Source organism: Microtus oregoni, unplaced genomic scaffold (assembly GCF_018167655.1).
Source record: "Microtus oregoni isolate MIOR12 unplaced genomic scaffold, Mior012 000000F_ref0000247, whole genome shotgun sequence".
NCBI classification, from domain to species: Eukaryota; Metazoa; Chordata; class Mammalia; order Rodentia; family Cricetidae; genus Microtus; species Microtus oregoni.
In genome coordinates, this window is record NW_024543059.1 from 26,385,489 (window position 1) to 26,406,770 (window position 21,282).

Below are 21,282 nucleotides of genomic sequence, written 5' to 3' on the forward strand. Positions count from 1 at the left end.
TCCTTCAGAGGGAAGAGTGCTCCAGCCTGCAGTCCCGGCGCCAAGCCGCCGTCATCTCCTTCCTGTGCCGGGTGATCTGTCTCCTCACCCACCCGGAAAAACATAGTCCGCCCCTCATGTCCTTGTGAAATAGCGATAGCTGTTCACACGGAATGACTCTCTTGACCTGTCCCCTTGTCTCGCCCATGCCAAACCCTTCAGGACCCACCGAGAGGGGAAATCAGCTCTAAAGGGGGACCTCGAGAGAGAGAAGAAAGAGAGGAAGCCAAGAGGAAGGGAGAGGCAAGGCCGGCGGAGGGACACCAAGGCGTCCTCGCAGTGCGCACGCGCGCCGCGAAGAACGAGTTCCGGTCTGGCCGAGGCCTGACTCCTAAAAATAGCCCCGGTGTGGGGATCCGTGCGCGGATGTCCCGGCGAGTCCCGGGTTGAAGGAGGCGGCTCCGGGCGGCGCGGAGTGCTGTGGCGGGCCGGGCCGGGGCTGCGGCTTGTGCGCGCCCGCCGGCTGTAGCAGAGACCCGGTGAGGGGCCGCGGGCTGCGGGGATGTGGCGGCGGCTGGGGAGGGGGTCGGACCGCGCTAAGGTGGGGGGGCTCTGGGGGGGTGGGCGACGCGGCCGAGGAGGGGTGCCCGCTGGGCTCCGGGCACCGGGGCGAGGCTGGGCTCGGGGCGGCGGGGCCCTCGGGAAAACGGAGGGGCGCGGCGGCGCGCGGTGGGGGCGGGGTGCCCCGGGGCGGGCCCGGGGGCTGCGGGCGCGGCGGCGGCGGGGGGCCGTGGAGGGGGGGGTGAGACCGTCGTGGGCCGCCTTCCCGAGCGCGCCACCTCTGGGGGCCCCGGCCGCGTCGCACCGCTCCTCCCTGAAAGTTGACGGAGTTCCCAGGGGGCCGCGGAGCCGCTCGGTCCATTTCTGTAGCTTCGCGTACCGCGGGGTCCTCCAGCGCGCTAGACCTCCGGTGCGGGGCGGGGTGGGGGTGTCCGGCCCTGTGCTCGCACTTGAAATTCCCCCCACTTCTGCTTCGGGGAAAGGTTGGTTCGCTGGGGCGGAAGGTAGGGGGCTGAACTCCGCCGTGGGGATGTCCACGGCAGGGTGTGTGTCGGGCTGGCTCGGGCGGCAGCCGGGCTCCCAGCACCTGCGGGTGCGGGGCAAGGTCTCGGGAAGTAGGGGCTGCAGAAGGGACCCGCTCCCTGCCCGCCGCGATCGAGTAGATCTGCCGCGCAGGGGGCGCGTGGTGAGATGGAAACTTTACCTTTGGGTTCTATATCATCTGTTTTTGGACAGTTGAGGATTAGAGAGATAGGTGATCACGCAGACAAGTTTGGGGAAGGTGAGCATTTCTGAATTAGCATTTCCTCCCTCTCCCCGAGAAAGTGTAACTATCAAATTCTTGCTCAGACCTTAAATAGGTTCCTAGCCTCCTGTCATGATCCAGTAGGGAACCGTGTGTAGATTGAATACAACATTGCCTTAACGCTAGTTTACTATGAAATTGGGATTCCGGCAACTGCAATTAGAAGACCCGCTGCGATGTGTTGACAACGGTATACGTATTTTAAAACTAATATTGTATAACAGTTTTCAACTTTGTAGCGCGCTGTGTCTCCTTTATGTCTTGTATCATCCATTACTGTGTGACAGTGAGGTTCTCTAAAGCAGTAATTAGGTGTATATTACACAAGAGTACTTTCCCTTTAAGAATCCAGCTGCGTTGTTTTGGCAACTGCTAAGTAGTCTACTTGTCAGTTTTAAAATCTGTGTTACCTTGGCAGTGCTTGAACAGTCAGTGGAAAAGGTAAACAAAGTAGTTTTTTTCCCCCAAACATACAAAAATGACATTTTTTAAAATGTGGATTTAGAAAATGAGGATGAAGAAACTATTATGCTATGTGACACTTGTGTATCCACTTTTGTCTTGTTTTTGTATATTTTTGTATCGTCAGAGCTCTGACTTTATTACTTTGCGTGTAAATGATAACTTTTAGGGAAACGAGTTCCCCCAAAGATGATTTTAATGATAGTAAATACAGTTCTATACAAATGGAGTGTTTACTGGAACATATCTGTATGTCGTATAAGATAGTACAATTACTTTGTGTTGTGAATTTATTGAACTTGAATTACTTTTAATTCTCAGTACACATTGTTGCAAAGGTTGAGAGTTAAATAATGTTAAAATGGTGGAAACTGGCTATTTTTGTGCTTGCAGACTCTAGATTAATAATTCTTGTTGCAAGAGTGTTGTGAGAAATATGTGTGTACTAAAACTGTCAATGCTTGTGAAGAACAGTGACCTCTCCAAAGACAACCGTACCTACCTATCGCCTTCCATTCGTACTGTTGTTAGACATAAAGTCAGAGTCTTTCATGAAGGTAAACTTGCTCTTTATTCTTCTAATAAGATATTAAATTGAAAAGTTGGAGGGAGATCAAAGGAGGGAAGAGCTGAGGCTTAAAAATGATTGTAACGTTAGCATGGGGAATTATGCCTTGAGAGTAATTTAATTCTCTGTAGTTTTTATGTTTCCGCAGCAGGTATATGTGACAAAGGTCTTTTTTTTTTTTTTGTAACTGGATATGCAATTTTTCTGTATTTTATTCACTGTAACTTTGGATTTGAAGGTCATGTTTGCTAAGTTAAATCTTAGTACATGGTGTTCTGATTTAGGAGGGGTCCACAATCAAATCTGCTTTTGGAAAGTAGCATGCTTGTCAGTTTTCCTCTTGCATCTTTTAGTCTGGCAAGAAGACGAATTCATTGTAACATACAGTGATGAAAATCATGGATTTTCTGAGGTATTTAAATTTCTAACATTCTGTATTACCATATCATACTCCCCCTTTAAAGATAAACTCATGGTTCATAAGAATGTTACAAAGTATAGTGTAAACTTTTTGTCAGTGAAGGGGCAACGAGAATACTGCTTTGTGTATTGAAAATGACCACTGTTGCTTTTTTACAAGATTAAAAATACTCATAAATGTGTTATTCATAAATTGAGAAGTGGATGCCTTCTTCAGTTTAAGTAAAGAAGAGTAAACAGGGAAATTGAATGAATTTCTAAGATAGATAAGCTCATGCAAAGATTCTGATTTGCAAGCCTTGAAGGAAGGCTCTTTGATTTTTTTTTTAGTCAGATCTTGATTTTGATGCCACCTTTACTACTGACAAAACTAATGAACTAGCATCAGTAAAGTGGAATTGTGCCTCTTGTCCCATGGCATTAGACTTTAAATGAGATGAGCTCATAGCTCACTGCTTGAGCCTTGGTACACAAAAGCATGCTACCTTGTTTTCCTCTTTCCTTCCTTTCATGTATCTTTTCCTAGGAAGATTGTTTATGTATGTCAGCGTGAGAATACTTAGTGACACAAGGACTTGGTATAGGAGAGTGCTCATGTGTGCATGCTGGAAAAATAGTCCAGTGCCAGTTTACTCTCAGATCATATAGAAAATGTTTTCATTGGCTGTTTTACTTTAGAGTTTTCATCTGTGATTGTGACTTGATTCTAGTCTCTACTTCAATTGTTTTAGAATTAGATTTGAATATCTTCAGTGAATTATGTCTTATATTAGTTATGAGAGTACAAGACATAGCCTTTAACATTTGAATTTAGAAGAAAAAATTGTTCACCTACCTGGAATAAATATGCTTGAAATAGCTTTTCATTAGTAAGTAATCTCTGGTTTTTTCATACTTCATTTTGCCTGGTCTGTGAAGCCAAATGACTTCATCTGCTTTTACTTTATCTGTGTACCATATGATAAGCACACCCTCTGTCCAGTTTATTATGATTAAATAGCATAAGCTTATTGGTTAATTTGAAAGTCTTATAGCATAGGATCTGTGCTGCTTTAATTTAATGAATGCTTTTATATGAATTTTTTACAAACTTTTAGCAATATTTGTTTTACTGGATCTAGCTGATAAATATCACATTTAATTTTAATATTGAATGTCTTAGTAATGACTAAAGGTGAAATCACATCTAAGTTTCAATCATTAGACTGTGTGTGAGATGGCACATCATATTTATACAGTATTGTATAGTATTAGGTAATTTACTTCCATTGGTTAGAACTTGGTGCAGAAACCAGAGTGCACTTTCTAACATAGGTAAAAATCAGACATTAATCATATTTCTAACAAATATCAAGGCTTATTTTTTCTTATATGACTGAGGATCAAACCCAGGGTATCATTCATGCCCAGCCCTTCAAGGCACATCTTTTAATGACTGTTTTGGATTAATGTTAGTTTCATTTTCTATGCAGAAATAAAAAAATTCACAAAATTTTTATGCTTTGAGAAATGTTTTCAGTAATGGATGGTGACTTTTTGTTTTGTGAGCTGGTCCTTTTCTCCTTGTTGTTCTTGTCACTGGCAGCATTCATATGCAGTATAGCTTGGATTTGTTTGAGATAAAACTTCTGACTCTTGGAGCAAAGAGCTACTTTCTATTTGACCTGGTAAGATAACTGGTAAACTGAGTTTTTTTATTGTTTTTTTTTTAAACAAGATGCTCTGTCATTGTATAACACGCTATATTTGCTGTCTCACCTTTGGTCCTTACTCTTAGAAGTTTATCTACTGTTTAAGGTTAGAATTGTATTTCTAAAATTCAGACCAATATTCCAGTTCTCTCTTTTTTAAAATTTCTTTTATGTGTGAGTATTTTGCCTGCATATGTATGTATACTGCACGTACCTTGTATCCACAGAGGTTGAAGAGGGTGTCAGATCATTTGGAATTGGTGCTAAGGATGATTGTGGGCCACTATGTAGATATTGGAAACAGGAACAGATCCTTTGCAAGAGCTCTAAGTGCGTTTAATAACTGAGCCATCTTCAGCCCTACATACCAGTTCATTTAAAACCAAAAACAGAAACAAAAACTTTGAAGGCACATGGAAGATACATAGAGGGACTGTAAGACAGGGTTAAGAGATAGCCCTCTAAAATCAGACTGTTAAGTGAAAATAACAACTGTACATGTGTTCTTTGAGAAATCTGTTTGAGGCTGGTTCATTGTTTAAAATACCAACTATAACATTGACTCCATAGAGTTGTGGAGAGATTTCGTAAAATGTGTGTGTATGTCATAGTAGAAGGACTGATTGCATAGCATGTAGTAATTTTTCCTGTAGTGTGCTGTTTGCTACTGTGTCTGCAGTTAGCAGTGGCTTCACCTCATAAGATCATTCCATTTTGATCTTTCTAGACTCACTGTCAGCCATTAACCTTTGGTTTCTCTGCCTCAGCTTAGACCAGCTGTGCGATCTTTATTGAAATAGCCCTGTGTTTTCAAGGTGATGATTCCTACTTTTTAACTTTCTAGATAAGAATTCTTTTTTGAGACGAGCCTAGGGTGGTCTAGAACTTGCTATGTAGCTGAGGATGACCTGATTCTCCAGCTTCCATCCCTCAAGTGCTTGGAACTCATGACAGGAACCTGGAGGCCGGAACTGAAACAGAAGCCGTGGAGGAGTGCTGCTTACTGGCTTGCTGTTCATGGCTTGTGCAACCTGCTTTCTTACACAGTACTGGACCACCTATTCAGGGGTGTCACCACCTGCAGTGGGCTGGGCCCTCTTATGTTAACCATTAATCAAGCAAATACTTTACAACTTTGCCCATAGGACAATCTGATGGAGACATTTTCTCAGTTGAGGTTCTTTACAGAGAATAAGCTAGTGTCATATTGACCCCCCCCCCCAATTAACCAGGACACTTACACGTGGATTATTTCCTTTAAGACACTTCTGTGTAGCCTGATTTGTTCAGTTTTTGCTATATTTGTGGTCTTTTTTGTCCCCCATTATCTGAATATGAGTTCCACAGAGGCAGCGAAATCTTGTCAGTCATTCACAGTACACTGCCTGCACTTGAAGATATGGAGCATTGGAATGAGTGATTTTGTATTTTTGTTCATGTTTTCTCCCATGATTGAAACGTTCCCTTGCTCATAGACTTTCTGAACTACTTACCCTTTAAGTCCTAGTTCGAATGTTATCTTGTCCAAGATTCCAGCTTTACTCTCTCTTAATGAGTTTTTCTCTCTGTTCTTGTATGCCTTCCAAAGCTCTAGGTACATAGATTATTTGTAGAATAAATCTCATTTTAGGGTATTGTGATTGATTCCATTCTCCTGCTAGATCAGAGACCAGCTCACCTATGGTCTGTATCTACCGTCCTGTTGATAAGGAGTGAATTCTGAGGAAATGTTGAAGTTGGTTCCTCTAATCAACTGAAATAACTGACATCCCATTTTCTCAATTCAGATTTTTAAAATTTTACTTTCTAGATCATAAACCCTAACATGCACTTTCTGTAAGTAGTTTCATCATCATTATAAAGGGAGGAATCTGAGAGCTCTTGAGGACCAGTGGCATTTCTTGAGAGTTGGTTTGCCTTCTCATAGGGTGATGGTAGCCCTGCTGACTAAAGGGTGTATGTATTTCTGTTTTGGAATGTATAATCTTACTGCTCCTTACTCAACCAAATTCTCCCTGCTTCCATTCTCTCCTTTCAGTTTATCCAGCTAATTTTACCTATTATTTCCGAAAGGTTCCAGTTTAACATAGTATTCAAGAAACACATTACTAGTTTACTGTATTGCTAAAGAAAAAATTGAAACTTGTGGCTAACACTAGGACCTACCATCATTTGTAATAGTGAAAATTATTCCATATGATAGAGTTGATTTAGAGGTGGGCTTTTGCAAATTGGGTACTACTTTAGTATATGGTCTGTTTTGATACTGAAGACCTTTTTGTTAATGATGGTAGATTTAATTTGATCACATGAATTATGAAAGGGAGCAAAGAAACTAGTAGTTATTTCTTTTCAGATATAACTTATTTTTCCAAAATGTAAAATTTTAGTTTTGACAGAGACTTAAAAAATAATTTTGGAAAAAATTCCAGCTTTGAGAAAGTACAAGAGTAATAAAGTGATCTGTCATCTAGGCTGGCCAGGTGTCAACATTTGCCACGTTTGCTTTATCACTTCCTTTTTTTGTCACTCTCTGTGTTTACAGAGCAACCACAGATCCTAGAAACATCATTGCTTTATTTACAGTTTGAAGCTCCCTGATAACATCTTCTGGAGAATGCTGGGGATGCATGTTTATTTGATTAAGATCAGAAACACAGCTAAGACCAAACATACAGGTGCCTCTATAATAATGGCTGGAAATGCTGCATGAATGTATGTGTACATTGCTAACCAGGAAAGCACATAACAAACATGTTCTTAACATACACTGTACTGTGATGCCATAAACCTGCTGTATAGCTCTCCTTTTTCTCTTCTCTTCTCTCTCTTTCTGTCTCTCCATTCGTCCCTCTTTCCCTCCCTTGCTTTTGCTCCCTTTTCCATTATTTTTATGATTGAATTGTTTGAGATTAAGTTACGCACATTGTCATTCTTTTCTTTTAAGTACTTCATCTAGTACCTCTTAGTAACTGGAACACATTCTTCCATAATCATTCTCTGGTAGGTGTAAGAAGTTTAATGTTGATATTATTATTTGACACAAATCATATTCAAATAGTCTCCAGCTGTGTCAGTAAAAATTTTAATAGCATTTTCCCTCTGATGTTATGTCTTGCATTTAGTTGTTACTGCTTTTGCATTGTTTAAATCTGAAAGTTCTTCCACCATTTTTGGTCTTTCTAAACATTAATAGTTTTAAAGAATTTAGGGCCTTTATTTTGGTAGGGTTGTTGATCATTTAAAATTTCTTCGTTTGCTTCTTCGTAATTACATTCAGGTAATGTCCTTCTGGCACAATTTCATGTTAAGTGATGACGTGCTTCATCTCATCAGAAGGTAATTGAATGTCAGCCCGATGATTGTGCTGTTTACTGTGATTGCTCAGTGAAAGTTTTGCCTGCCAGGGTTTTCTATTATAAAGGGTGTCCTTTGTTGTTGTTGAAGCATCTGTTTCAGTGTACCCAAAAATGTTCAGGTAATGGTTTTGGTGTTCCTTGGTGATTTTTGCTTGAGTCAGGTACACACACAGTGATGGCAGATGGGGTTTTTCTCTGACTTCTTTTACGCTCTTTGGTGGGTACTCCATTCTGTTGTGAAAGGATTTTCTTTCTCACCTGTTTCATTGGTATCAATATGAATTCATAGGTTCTTTTTTAATCACATAGGTTATTCTCTATTAATTTTGGTCAGTGGTAACTATTTGGTTTCACTCATTGCTTGTTTTGACATGTTTTCATTTTTGGATCATTCCTTATTTTATAGAACAATAAGATAGTCTGGACTGATTTTAGGATTTTCTTGCTGCTATTCTAGAGTTAGTTATAACATAATTTTGTGATTTTTTTTATTAAAAAAGTATTTTGTATGTACGAATGTTTTACCTGCATGTATATCTTTGTATAACTTTGAGTGCCTGATGCTCACAGAGGCCAGAAGAGGATTTGGAACCCCTAGAACTGGAATTACAGACAGTTGTGAGCCACTGTGTTGTGAGTACTGGAGATTGAACTATGGCCTCTGGAAGAGCAGCCAGTGCTGAGCCCTCTCCTCAGCTACACCTCCCATCCCTTTAAGTAAATAATATGAGTATAAAGAAATGGAGAACTGGACAGTAGATAATGTCATCGAAGTTACATTGTTTTAGGGTCCTTTCAACTTGTCAAACTAAGGAATGTCTAATTTACATTGGTTCCTCAGGGGGTAGATTGTAGTTTGTTTTTCTATTCCCAGAACTTGGTAGAAAAAGTTCCCCCTCTCTACCATCAAATCTAGGGGCCTGTCTACACGCAGGCCATTGCTATCACTAAAGTTTACTCTCCAGCCCTTTGAAATGTTAACAGTTTCAAGTAATGCATGACTCTTTGCTCCTGATTCTTCTACTTAATTCTTCAGGGGTTGGTCCTTGTTTTCCAAATTGTATTTTGAGCTTCCTGGGAAGAGGATCCTATTTTGTATGTCTCTATATGCTCAATAAGTGTGTTTTATAATAATTTGAACATGGTAGTTAGCCATATGCTTTTAATATATAATCAAAATGATTCAATGTTGTTTCATATGAAAATTAATGCTCATGTTTGTTATGTTTTAATTTTGTAGAATCTGTTCTTTTAAGTGAATTACTAACTCATGTGTTTAGTTTATAACTTTGCTATATCAGAGTAAATGATAGCCTAAATTTTTTTGCTTTTAAACAATCTAATTCTTGTGATTAAAATATGTAATTAATGAATATCAATGTGTAATCTTAATATTGTTGCTTTATAATTTTTTTACCAAATTATAAAATGAGATTACATCTAAATCTTTATTAATTTTGTCACATACTATATACCTAATTAACATAATTTTTTTTATGGAAGTAAAATTAAGTGCCACAATGTATGGTGCAAAGAATATTTACTCTTGAGTTAAGAATCAGAGTTAGAATTATTTTGCTAATCATTCTGTTACTTTGATAATTTTACTTTAGTTTTCTGTACCTTATTTATTTGTTTCATTGAAGTGCTGGGGAATATATGTGAGCAAGGCTTGGCTTTTACAGTTAGCTGAGAATGTTAGAGATAACATGTGTTTGTATTCCGCTTTGGCTGGTTGCTTGGTTTTGATGTGTTGAAGGCATACAGTGTGAAATATTTTGGAAACACATAGAAGGAACAATTAAGCCAGTTTCAAAAGCCAAGAATATTTAGCTCCAAGGAATTGATATTTGAATTCAAGCCTAATTGATAGCTCTTCAACACAGCTCCTGCACCCAAGGCTCAGGGAACATCTAGGAAGAGTAGGCAGAAAGTTTGTAAGAGCCAGAGAACCAGGAAGTCTGCTGCATGTCTCCAAGACATGACAGGGAAGCTATACCCATGATACCTTAACAACATGGCTACCTAAAAACAAGATCCAAAGAAGTACAAAACCAATAGACATACTTAACATGGAAGGGAGAAATTTCACAGGGCTTCACCCATTATGAATCTTATAAATAAAGATATACCATCCTTCAAGAAAAATAAAACAAAAAATGTGAATGGGACTTAGACTCGTAAAGAGGGAGAATAGAGTTGACTAGATGTGTGTGAAGGATAACAATTCAGTTTGCTTTAAAGAAACTTGAGAGCACCATAGACTCAGTAGTGCTCCTTGCAGCACCAAGCTACTTCAAGAGGATGATGGGCATTGAAGAGGCTCCTTATGGAGTTGGTTAGTCATTTGAGCAGGAGACTGCTCTTGCCTGGACTGCTTGATGAACTGGATATGTGGCACCCGCAGGGAAATGACTGCTGAACTTGCCTAAAGGTCAGACTACCCTTTCGGGTTCCTGCTTCATGAAAGAGTCTGCTAGACATTCTGCAGGACACAGAAGAAAGTGACTGACAGATTGCCAATATAGGTGGAACTAACTGTCTTTGAAATTTTCTGCTCCATGGACTATGGGCCTGTGGGCAGAAGATTTAATGCCCCAGCGGTACAGAAGAACCCTGGGTGACTGTCGAGGCAGCGATAAGTCTCTGTCAATTCTAGAGTTTTGGAAGTTGGCTTAACAATGGACTTATTGTTTACTTAGCTAATATTATATCCTTCTGGAGACTTTGATGGAGTTGAAGAATAGATAGTTAAAATTTTGCTTAGATATGATAAAAGATTTAGTAGATATAAATGTTGTAACTGTAATTCTTGCTTGATAACTGTTTTGTTATATGTAATCTTACTATGTTAAAGTTAAAACTTGCCTTTTTGTTTGAACAGAAAGGGGAAATGGTGTGGGAGGTCCTTTTGTCTTTGTGTGGATTTTATTGATTAAGAATAGAGAACTGTTTTGAGCCTATGGCAGGGAAGAACAGAACTAGGTGGTGAAAGCTAGGCTGTATGCTGGGAAAAAGATGGGCGGAGTCAGAGATGCCATGGAGACGCTGCTGGAGATAGATGTGCTGAAACATTGCTGGTAGGCCATGGCCTCGTGGTGGGTTAAATTAATATGTGAGAATTAGCCAATAAGAAGCTAGAGCTAATGGGCCAAGCAGTGATTTAATTAATACAGTTTCTGTGTGGTTATTTTGGTCTAAGCTAGCCAGGCAGCCGGGAACCAATAAGCTCCCTTCTTCCAACAACTGAGTAGGAAGTGGAAAAGAGGGCATGCATCTAATAGTAGTGGAAGATAAGGTTAAGTAGGGACCAGGTTATGAAAAATCTTTCAGCTTTGTTAAGGTACTTGTACTTTATCCAATGAATTAGAAACATCTTAAGCCCAGGAAGAAATTAGTCAAAGAAACAGTGCTTATGGGATGGGTCTAGCTAGAGCTCTATCCGAGTAGAGTACATGTAAAGCCCTGGGTTTGAGTCCCAGCATGAGGCGTGGGGTGACATGATGTGGTTGCACTGTGGAGACTTGTTTTAACATTTGGAATGGTTGAGTTTGATGGCCAGAGAGAATGATTAGGAGGTTTAAACTGGAAAAGTAACTTGGATAACAGTAGTAGGGAAAGGATTGAAGAAATAAATGTATTTGACATATAGAAATAGGACTAAAGGAATCAGTGATGTGGTGTATAGTTGGGCAATTGTGGAAGGAATGGACTGTTAACTGGTAGAGGAAGTACAGAGGGAAGAGATCTCAGATATGCCCTAGCAGATGTAGTCAGAGAGCATAGTGTGTAACTTTATTACTAGACGTGCAATAGCTCTTGGTAATGACAGGGCTTAGGAATTCTGCCCTCTAATGGGTGTTGAAAGAGGAATGGAAACAAAGATACAAAGTGGTTAGGGAAGTGAAAGGACTTACCTAGTAGGGGAGAAAATTCTGAGGATGTGTCTGCCCTAAGGTGGGAGACCCTGGCTTAATAATTTCAAGATATTCAGTGTTTGGCTTTGGAAAATAGAAGTGAAAAATTTCAGATGCTGTATTTTCAGCTTTGCCTTCTAAAGTGAAAACAAAACACCCTTTCCAATAAAGACATTTCCCCCCAAACAAAGCAGGAGATTATTTAATGCTCCAGACATTAAAAATGACTACCCAGTAGTAACTAAATTGCTTCAGCTATTAAAACTGATGTTAAGTAGTGTCTAAAAATTGTGAAACATCAAATTTACAAATGATTGGGGTAAATGTTTTATATATTTACACGTATATAATTTATGCACAATAATAAAAAAGAGACCATGACTTTGAGAGGAGAGGGACATACATGGAAAGGGTTAAAGGGAGGGGAAATGAGAGATGTTGAAGGAAGAAAAGAGAAGTGGGGGAAATGATGTAATTATATTTTAATTAAAATTTTAAAATGAGGTGAATAATGGATCAGTGGACATCTTAGTATTGTCCTAATCATTATTTATAGTCTGTATTTTTAACTTGTACTTTTAAAATGACATATTACCAGATAGTACATGGCATTGAACTCTGCAATACTCATTTATGTCCCACAAAAGTCATTCTGTGTGTATATGTTTTATTCTTTCTAGTACAACATTTTGGATGTTAATTGGAACAAAGTGATGGGGTGCTGTGCCATTGATACATCGTTTTGAATTATCATAGGAATTATCTTTTTTTTTTTTTTTTTTTGGTTTTTCGAGACAGGGTTTCTCTGTGGTTTTGGAGCCTGTCCTGGAACTAGCTCTTATAGACCAGGCTGGTCTCGAACTCACAGAGATCCGCCTGCCTCTGCCTCCCGAGTGCCACCACGGCCCGGCCTCATAGGAATTATCTTAATTTACTTAGTCTATGTATAAATTGGACCAATGTATGTATTTTTTTAAAAGTTCTTCACAGCAATAGACAACTTTGATTGACTGTGTAATATAGTTAGGGGGAATAAAACATGAAAAAAATAGTGTAGAATGCTTATGTAAAAGAAGTTCTGAAGCTTCCTTTAATGTTGGACGTCTTCTAAAACCATAGTTTATAGTGTAACTATTGAAACCAGGGACACAATCATGATATGGTACCATTAAACTATTAAATTTTATCAATTTGTCTATTAAGAACTCTTTTCTGTTCTAGGATCCTTGTGTCTCTTTAGTCTCCTTAAGTCTCTTATCTTCAGTCTTTCCTTGTCCTTAAAGATGCTCTTAAGGAGTTCTGTCATTATTTTGTATATTGCCCTGCAGTGTAGATTTCACTGATGCTTCCCTCATGTTTGGGATTTGGCATTTTTTGCAGTAGTCACTGAAGTAACAGTATTCCATTAGGAGGTATGTTTTGAGTCCGGAGTATATAATGTCAGTGTCCTATTACTGATATTATCTGTTGACTTAATTAGGATGGGGTTTGGTGTCTTCTCTGTGAGGTCATGTTTTCTCTTTATAATTGATATATTGAAGATATATCAGGAAGATATATTGAGGCTCTGCTAATTTCCAGTGTCTCTTCACACTCTTATCCATTCATTTTTTTCATCTATCACTGAGAATATTTACCTATTGCTGATTTTGTAGTTTCTTTCTACCATAATTATTTATTCATTGATAACTGATGAAGAGTGTTCCTTTTCATTCACTTACATTTGATTCATTATTATCAGTTCAGACTCAAAGATGCCCATGTTATTTTATAAATGTTAATCTGGTGTTGTAAATCATGTTGCTCAGATTGTTCTAGTTTGACCACTGAAAAGCTTCTCCCTTTCTCCTGTGTCCTTCTGACATAACGTGTTCTTTCTGAACACTCTCTTACAAGAAACTCCAGGTTGTCTAGCTCTCCATCTCAACCCTAGAATCATTTTTAGAGATCCTTGGCTTCCTGTTTTGGAGGATGGTATTTAGAAACCCACATCTGGATACTGATGTGTTCATTGCTGCAGTGAGATTTACTTATTTTCTTCGTCCCTCCTCCCTTCCTTCTTCTCTCCCTTCTTTCTTCAGTAGATGGTGCTAAAACTATGTGTTATACTGACTCACATGTACACACACAGTTTTGTAACACAGCACATGTGTTCCTATTAGAGAACCATATAGGTTCATAGATCAGTGAGGTTAGGGAAACAAACTCAGAAACTTTGCCAGTGACACAGGAAAAGAAAGGGTAAATAATCTAATTTCAGCCATGTTCAGTTAAGTAATACATAAGTACTTATGTGGCACCTTACAGTGGAAACCATTTGCACATGTGAATGAATGTCTCAAGTATTCTGGCTTGTGAGTTATTATGAAGCGGTAGGAGAATTACAGAAATCAAGTGAAACAACACTAGATATGGATGCATGCGTCTAATAAGATGTGTGGTGAGCTGTTTTTACTCTGTTGAGTCGATTCTCCCTTTTATATTGTGCTGCATTTCTGAACTGATTTGTATTCCTTCCTTACTTTCAGCTATGCATTTAACTATCCTTGATTTCTCCATGTATTTTATATATTTTGTTTTTAATTTTATATTTCTAATTCATGGTGACTTTCATATCCTCTAAAGCTTGTTTGCATTATCTCAATCCCGTTTAGAATATTGGCCCAATCACTTTTACCTTCTCTGAGGTGATTGATTTGGGTTGAGAAAGTATTTCCTTTTTGATATATATTTCCTGATTTTTCTGAGTTTTATTTTTAAATTTTTCATGTTTTGAGGGACTGTACTGTGTTCATAAGGTGATAATTTCCTCTGCTGATAGTGTGGAACTATTTTGCTGCTTTCAGCAATTATTTTTTATTTTTGTCTGTTTTAATAGCTGGAAAAGGGTTGTACGATCTCAATTTTATGATTCTCTCTTGTCTTGTACAGCCATGATTTTTCCCATTTTTTCTTTTTCTTTATTATACAGTTTCCTATGATCCTTTTTTTCTATCTTCATTTTTGGCCTTGTTCCTCTGGGAGTTGTGCACTTGAGAGTATCCTTTTACATGGCACCTAGACTCTTACATGACTCCTGTTTCTTCATAACTCCAGGGTTTTAGAATTTCTTCCTTTTACGTTCTTTTCTGCCCAGACACTATTCCAGCATTTTCAGATTTAGAATGGCTTTTGTGTTTTTGATGTTCTTTTAGAATGGCCCTCAGGCACCTTTACTAGTCTCTTTCCTACAAAGCCTTGTGTTAGTCCAGTGTGTGACAGCTCCAGAGATCAAGTGCAGGGTTTTGAATATACCGCCTTCACTCACAGCTATTCTTCAGTAACAACATTCTATGCCAAGTTATGGTGTATGGTTTTCCTTTCCATTAAAAAAAACTAAATGGAATATTTTAGAGTAAGTTATACTATCACTACTGCACTCTGAAATCTCTTAGTTTAGGTAGGGAATCCATTGACTTATACTGTCAATTGCTATAAACGTTTTAGTTAGGAAGCGACTTTGGCATTCACCTACTGATGAGCCAGTGAGAGGCTCTAGAATGTTTTGGAGGAGAAATAAACAAATCAAAATTGAATATTCATGCCTTTTTCTCACAGTATGTGCATGCTAGCTCTGGATTATTGTGAGATGATTATTATAGATTAGATTATTGTTAGAATCATAATGCTTTTTTTTTCAGGAAAAAACAAGGTTGTTAACTTAAAGGCTTATGTCCATAGTATAAATTGAAAATGCCTTGCTTTTACAAATACGTGAGTTATAGGGCCTACTATATTCAGCCAAGGGTTTCCTGTGTTATTTTTTATTCTTATAGCAATCTAGTCTGTGGCATTTTCTGAGAAGGTAACTTCTGATGTTAAATTCTTAAAAATCAAGCTATACTGCTCCTTGCATATCCTTAATGACTAATAATATTTAATATTTATTATTTATTTACTGACTATCCATGTTTTTGGTGAAATGAATCTTGTGCCTATTTTAAATTGGTTTCTTTGTATTTTTATGTAAGAAATCTTTGTATTTTCATGATAGTTTGTGCTTGATACATACCTGTAATCCTATGCTCTGGATACTGAGGTAGATGAGACTCTGTTTCATAATAAGCAAGAAATTCAAACAAGAAACTAGAACGGTTTCTGATAAAAAGCCCTTTGAATTATCGCCATTGTATTATGGATAATTTTTGTTTTATCTTTAGTAATTTCTTTCAAAGAGCAGCTTTCAATTTTGGTTAACTTCATCTTTGCCAAATGTCCATTTAAGGTACCTGGTTTTAGTATACAAACCTATGTCTTTTAGCAGAATTAGGAAAAAATTAAGGTTTGTGAAATATATACCCTTTTAATTTTCATTTCTCCTTACACACACACACACACACACACACGCACACACTGTACAACCTGCAAGAGTTGGTTTTCTCCTTCTACCTTGTTGATTCCCATTACTGGACTTGGGTTGTCAGACTTGATGGCAAAGAGCCTTTACCTGACGTGCCATCTCACTGGCCCCCAGTTAGAATTTTTGCCCTCTGTTTACTATAATTTATTTTGAGTCAATGTTTGTAAATGGCAATTAATGTTATTGTCTGTTTGTCCAAATATCATTTATGCTAAGACTTTTCTTTCCCTGGTACCTCTGTTGAAGATTAGGTGTGTGTGTGTTTCAACTGATTTGTGTGTGTGTGGGGGGGTGTTTAATTACAAGAGCACAGTATTACATTGTCTTAAAATCAGATAGAATTAGCCCTCTTATTTTTGATTACTCATAAAATTGTTTTAGTGGCTGTGTTATTTTTAACTCTGAACCAGTAACTGGCAAAAGCGACAGAGGGAGGAAAGATATGTTTTGGCTCATGGCTTGTGGTCCAGTGGTGTGGAAGATGTAGTGGCCAGAGTGACTATTAGCTGTGGTACTAAGAACATGGGGCTGCTTGCTCACTTCTGGGGAGATGAGGAAGGAGATGGGGCAGGAACTGGGGCTATAAGCCTTAAAACCCAACCCCTAGATATCCACTTCCTCCCAGTTAGACCTTGCTTTTCAAATGTTCCAGAATCTTCTAAAACAACACCACCAACTGGGGGTCAACAGTTAAAAACATGTGCCTGTGAGGAACATTCTATATTCAAACCGTAGCTTCTCTTTTGTCAGTTTTGAATTGCCGTGTCAGTTGTTGTTTTCATTTTTTGTTTCTGAGCCAAGGTCTCCCTTTGTCACCTTTGCTGACCTTGAACTCACAGAAATGCTGTGATTAAAGGTGTAGGCTCAGAGGTAAAGAACAGACTATCCAAGTTGAGTTCTTAGCCCCCATACTCAGTGGCTCACAAGCACCTGTAATTCCAGCTCCAGTAGCCTCTGACCTCCTCTGACACCTTTTCTTACATGCACATACATACCTATAGACAGAAACATACATGTTATAAAAATAGTAAAAATAATTCTTAAACAAATGTTGAATTTTGTATTTGGCATTATTGGTATATAAGCAATTAGTTTTGAGTTTGTGTCTTGCAAGACTCACTTTAATTTTAGTCGCGTTGTTATAATCTTTTAGCATTTTCTGTGTATGTTGTCATGTTAGGTGTGCACTATTGCAGTGGTTAGGACCCCCTCCCAAATGGTGACTAGAAATGATGACACTGGGCATCCCTGTTTTGTTGCTAATCTTAAAGACAGAGGTGTCTGTTTCTACCATCAATGATGGTGTAGTTATAGGTGTTCTGTAAGTGCCCTTTCTGGATTGAAGAAGTTACCCCTTCATCCCTAAGTTGCTAATTTCCACTCTTTTCTTTATGAGTGTGGATGTTTTATTGTGAATAGATAGCTTTTGATGCATTCATTGAAATTAGCTGAATGGATTTCCCCCCCTAGATGTTAATGTAGTGAATTAAAATTTTTTTTTTGACTACTGAACCAACCTTGTGTCCTTGAGACAAACCTCACTTGTGTTATGTTCCATTTTATATTTTGATGGATTTGACCTGCCAGTTATTTTAAAAGAACCTTTGCACTTTGACCTGCATAGGTCTATGGTTCTGGCCTACTCCCTTGGAGGTCCCAGACTCACGCCAGTACCTGCAGAGGTCCTGGCTCAGGCTTACTTCACAATAACCACAATAGCATACAATATCTAAGAGTAACTCTAACCAAACAAGTAGAAGACCTGTATGACAAGAACTTTAAATATTTGAAAAAAGAAATTGAAGAAGACACCAGAAAATGGAAAGATCTCCCATGTTCTTTAATAGGTAGAATTAACATAGTAAAAATGGCAATCTCACCAAAAGCAATCTACAGATTCAATGCAATGCCCAGCAAAATTCTTCATCATCCTTGAAAGAACAGTACTCAACTTCATATGGAAAAACAAAAAACCCTGTACAGTGAAGGGACTTCTGGAGGCATCACAATCCCTGTCTTCAAACTCTATTACAGAGCTACAGTACTGAAAACAGCCAGGTATTGTCTTAAAAACAGGTAGGAGGAACAGTGGAACTGAATCGAAGACCCAGATATCAATACACACACCTATGAACACCTGATTTTGGCAAAGAACCAAAAAGTATAACATGGAAAAAAGAAAACATATTTAATAAATGGTTCTGGCAAAACTGGATATCAACATGTAGAAGAATGAAAATAGACCCATATCTATCACCATGTACAAAACTCAAGTCCAGATGGATCAAAGACCTTAACATAAAACCAACCACACTGAACCTCATAAAAGAGAAAGTGGGATGAACACTTGAACACATTGGCACAGGAGATCGCTTCCTAAATATAACCGCAGTAGCACAGACACCGAGAGAAACAATTAATAAATGGGACCTCCTGAAACTGAAAAGCTTCTGTAAAGCAAAGGACACAGTCAATAAGACAAAGTGGCAGCCTACAGAATGGGAAAAGATCTTCACCAACCCCACATCAGACAGCAAACTTATCTCCAAAATACACAAAGAACTCAATAAATTGGTCATCAAAAGAACAAATAATCCAATCAAAAAAATGGAGTACAGACCTAAACAGAGACCTCTCAACAGAGGGATCTAAAATGGCTGAAAGGAACTTAAGGAAATGCTCAACATCCGTAGTCATCAGAGAAAGGCAAATCAAAACAATTCTGAGATTCTATTTTACATCTGTAAGAATGACCAAGATCAAAAACACTGATGACAACTTATGCTGGTGGAAGTGCAAACTGGTCCAGCCGCTTTGAATATCCCATGTGGCAATTTCTCAGAAAATTAGGAAACAACCTTCTTGAAGACCCAGCAATACCACTTTTGGGTATATACTCAAAGGATGTTCAATCATACCACAAGGACATGTGCTCAACTATGTTCATAACAACATTGTTTGTCATAGCCAGAACTTGGAAACAACCTAATTGCCCCTCAACCAAAGAATGGATAAGGAAAATGCAGTACACAATGGAGTACTACACAGCCATAAAAAATAACATCTTGAAATTTGTAGGCAAATGGATGGAGCTAGAAAACATCATTTGTGTGAGGTAACCAAGACCGAGAAAGACAATTATCATATGTACTCATTCATAAGTGTTTTTTATTTATTTATTTTTTTAGAATAAAGGGTTTTTATTTTTTATTTTATTTTATATTATTCTATTTTATTTAATTTATTATTATTATTATTATTTTTTGGTGTTTGGAGACAAGGTGTCTCTCTGTAGCTTTGGAGCATAAGTGGTTTTTAAACATAAAGCAAAGAAAACCAGCCTACAAATCAAAGTCCCAGAGAACCTAGATAACAATGAGGACCCTAAGATACATGGATCTAATCTACGAGGGAAGTAAAAAAAGACAAGATCTCCTGAGTAAATTGGGAGCATGGGGACCATGGGAGAGGGTTGAAGGGGAGGGGAGCAGAGAAAAATATAGAGCTCAACAAAATCAATTAAAAAATAGGAAAAAAGAATTTTTTAAAAAAGAACCTTTACAAGCCGGGCGGTGGTGGCGCACGCCTTTAATCCCAGCACTCGGGAGGCAGAGGCAGGCGGATCTCTGTGAGTTCGAGACCAGCCTGGTCTACAAGAGCTAGTTCCAGGACAGGCTCCAAAACCACAGAGAAACCCTGTCTCGAAAAACCAAAAAAAAAAAAAAAAAAAAAAAAAAAAGAACCTTTACAAATATATACACACACATCAATAATTATTACTATATAGCTTCTTTTCCTTCTGTCTCTCTGCTTCATTTTTCTATGAGGATATTTATGCTGATCTTCACCATATTAAGGATCTATTTCCTATTTCTTTCCTAAGAAAGATTTTATAAGACTAGCATTAAAATGGTTAGATGTTTAAAGATTTCATGAATGAATTTACTGGGCCTGTTTGAACCTGGAATTTTCTCTCAGGTGAACGCCTTTTGATTATGATTTCAATTTTTATTAGACCTGAGGTTATTAATATAGTTTGTTTGGTGTCTGCTGTGATAATCTATATGTTTCAAGAAATTTTCTCTACTTCTTTTAAATTATCAAATTTATTGATACCAATAATTGTTCCTAATATACTTTTCATGTTTGAAGAATTTGTAGCAATATGCTTTTTCAAAAAAATTCTAATAGTAGTTTGTCTCTTTTTTTCTTACTAATTAGTCTAGATAGGAGTTCTCAAAGAACCAGTCACCTTTTAACTCTGATGTGTATTTGTCTTCGTGTAGTCAGTGGTTTCAGCATACCATTCCTTTACTTCTGATTTAAGTTTAATACCTTGTTTTTCTTAGCATATGGTGAGAACTCTGAATACTAATGGCAAACCTTTTTTTCTTTTCTAACATTAGCACTCAGGAGTTATAAATTACTTTGTAATCTGATAGTTTAGTTATCTCTTAATTTTTTTTCTTTAGGATTCTTTGACTTATATACTTATAAATATTTGGAAAATTCCAAGTGACTTTTTATTATTAATTTTATTTTATTTTTTTTTGTGTTCAGAAAACATTTTCTGTAGGCGTTCAGTCCTTCCAAATTTACAGTTGTATGTATGTTTGTGTTGAATGTATCAGGAAACATATGTACTTGAATACTTCCTTTTTTAAAACATGGTTGATTGTAGTGTTCAATTAATCTTAAGTTGGATGATAATATTATTCATGGGTTAGATGTCTTTACTGAGTTTTCTAACTACTAATGTACTGTTGTTAAGAATTTTGAATCTTGAAGTATAATTGATTTATCTACGTCTTGTTTGATTCTGTAATGCAAGCTACAGAGAAATCCTGTCTTGAAAAACCAAAAAAAAAAAAAAAAGAAAAGAAAAAGAAAAAAGCTGATACTAATATAAAGTAATATAAAATGTCCTTTTATTCCTGGTAACAGTACATCTCCTGAAATCTCCTTCTCCAGTGGAAACCACATGGATGACCTAATTAAAATCTTTTCTGATAATCTATCTCATACACTGCAGGCTCAGTCCTATTTAAGCCCCAGTTTAGATGCTTGCTCCAAGTTCCAGATTATGTTTTTTATTTCTGAACAACTCCCTAAAAGCATGGG

The 21,282-nt window shown here is 37.8% G+C and overlaps 1 protein-coding gene across 6 annotated transcripts in view; it reads left to right on the forward strand.

Moving 5' to 3' along the window:
- The first annotated feature begins 275 nt into the window (after positions 1-275).
- Positions 276-21,282, forward strand: part of Mef2a (myocyte enhancer factor 2A) — a 120,018-nt gene continuing 99,011 nt past the window's right edge. For 3 of the 6 annotated variants that reach the window (XM_041657032.1, XM_041656942.1, XM_041657121.1), the window contains exon 1: positions 278-518. The gene's annotated coding sequence lies outside the window, so the exon portion shown is untranslated. Of the gene's footprint in view, positions 519-21,282 lie in introns of all 6 variants that reach the window. The other 3 variants (XM_041657296.1, XM_041657365.1, XM_041657213.1) reach the window with 3 other exon arrangements.